Here is a 2,658-nt window from a genome sequence, read left to right as displayed (position 1 = left end):
CATGGGACAGGGAACTTGTCCAACCCGATTTGCTTGCATCCATTCCAATGCTCAGTACATTACCTGGCCATAGCATGGCTTAGTGGTAAGAGCCCGGACAGGCATCTGTCCTTGGGCAAGTCACAAATACTCTGAGCCTTAGTTCCTTCACCTGTAAAATGGGGATTAAGTCTGTGAGTCCCTCATAGGACACGTACTATTACCAACCTGATTAGCTTGTATTCACTTATTCATTCATTCAATTGTATTTATTGAGCTCTTACTGTGTGCAGAACACTGTACTAAGCACTTGAGTGAGTGCAATACAACAATATACCATCATATTCCCTGCCTGCAATGCACCCCAGTGCTTAGTACAGTGCCAGGAACATAGTAAGCACTGAACAAATACCCTAAAAACAAAACAAACATGACCGACCCAAGCCAGAAAGCTACTGTCAGCAGAGTAGTCCTTTCCCTACCAAGAACCTCTTCCATCGAAGGAAGGCCCTCAGTCTAAAAATGGTCTTCAATTAGCACTTAGTCCATCATTTTACTTCTCCGTACCTCAATTATGTCATCTGTAAAAATAGGGATTGAGATTGTGAGCTCCATGTGGGACTGGAACTGTATTCGGCAGAGTTTATGCTCACTCTATATTGTTTGACTGTCAGGTCCTAGAGAGCAGAGATCAGGATCTACTAACTCTATTATAATCTTTCCAAGCGTCTAGTACAGTGTTCTGCATAGAGGAAGTGCTCAATAGATTCCAGAGATTGACTGATGGGGGATGAAATATTTGGCTGAAATATTTCAATCGTTATTGAAAGGTGGGGTGGAGTGTACAAGGTAACCCTCACACAATATGAAGAAGAGAGTCGGAGACTTCTTAAGACTCCTTTTGCTTTGTTGTTGTGGGAGAAAAAGGGGTGAAATAGAAGGCCTGGTTCAGCAGATCCTGAATCGACTGGGGAAAAATGAATGGCATTTTTGGAGTACAAAACACTGCACTAAACACTTTGGAGAGTATGTCAGAAGCAAAACACACTTTCCTTTCTCACAAGGACTTCCTCGTTCAATGACGAGATAGTCATAGAGCATAATTTACCAATATTCATTAATTCATTCAGTAGTATTTATTGAGCGTTTACTATGTGCAGAACACTGTACTAAGCACTTGGAATGTACAATTCGGCAACAGATAGAGACAATCCCTGCCCAGTGACAGGCTCACAGTCTAATCGGGGGAGACAGACAGCAAAGCAGAACAGAACAAAGCCAAACAAGACAGCATCATCAAGATAAATAGAATCAAGGAGCCATACACCTCATTAACAAAATAAATAGGGTAATAAATAATATATAAAAAATATACAAATGAGCACAGTGCTGAGCGGAGGGGAAGGGGGGCGAGCACAATGTGGGGAGAAGAGGGGAGGGGGACCAGAGGGAAAGGGGGCTCAATCTGGGAAGTGGAATGGGGCTAAACCTAATTTTAAGGCTAGAGGAAAAGTTATGATGCTTGATGAAATTGTGTTGTCAATTTGTGTTAGGGTTCAATGTCTGGTTATTCAGGTATTAGGTGATGCTGCGAATATAAATAACATTGATGTTGTTGCCTGTGTTAAGAAGTATTTAATTGGTGACTCGGTAGATCAAGGGTGGTTTATGTGGGTGAGAAGGGGGATAATAGCAAGGGTACTTACTTCAAGTCCTATTCACGTTAATAGTCAGTGAGAGCTGGTTAGGGTGAGTGTTCTTCCTAGAAATAGACTAGATACAAGGTGGTTGTAGGTGTGATGTAGTATGGGAACGATATAAACCAACATCTTCAGGGTATGGTGCCGATAGCTTATTTAGCGGACCTTACTAGAATATAGTGTAATAGAGAACACAAAAGTTTTTGAAGCTTAAGATGTAGGCTTAAATTCTATTATTCTAGAAATAAGAGGACTTTAAGCCCTATAATTTATGATATCAAGGTAACTCTTTTGTCAGACATATTTCTTTGTATTTGTGGTGGGATTCCTGATAGTATGATAGGGAGTATAATGTATCAAATACATGTAATGAGTGTAATCGGTAGAAAATTTTTTCTTGGTAAATGCATAAGTTGATCATAGCGGAAGTGTGGGTAAGATGCTCGGATTCACAGGAATAGGGAAGTTAATAATATGGTTTTAATTATAAAGTTAATTGTAGGTATTTCGGTAAAAAAATAAAGTGAAAAGTGCCAAAGAATAAGATTACTGTAAGGGTGTTTATAATAATAATATTAGCATATTAAGCTAGGAAGAATATGGCAAATGGTCCTGCTGCATATTCTACATTGAAACCAGAGACTAGTTTGGATTCTCCTTCTTTAAGATCGAAGGGTGCGCAGTTAGTTTCAGCCAATGTTGAAATAAATCACATAAGTATTAATGGTCACATTGGCACGATTAGCCATATATATTCTTGGGTTAAACTTAGGGTGGCTAAGGTGAATGATCCATTAATTAATATAATTGAGAGGAGAATAATAGCTAGGGTTACTTCGTAGGAGACAGTTTGAGCTACGGCTCGTAGAGCTCCTGTTAAGGCATATTTAGAGTTTGAAGCCCAAGCCTGATCAGAGAATTGAATATACGGAAAGTCCAGATACTGATAGTACGAAGAGGAGTCCTAGATTTAGGTCAA

Source organism: Ornithorhynchus anatinus, unplaced genomic scaffold, assembly GCF_004115215.2.
Source record: "Ornithorhynchus anatinus isolate Pmale09 unplaced genomic scaffold, mOrnAna1.pri.v4 scaffold_178_arrow_ctg1, whole genome shotgun sequence".
Taxonomy (NCBI): domain Eukaryota; kingdom Metazoa; phylum Chordata; class Mammalia; order Monotremata; family Ornithorhynchidae; genus Ornithorhynchus; species Ornithorhynchus anatinus.
Note: the sequence above shows the minus strand (reverse complement) of the source record.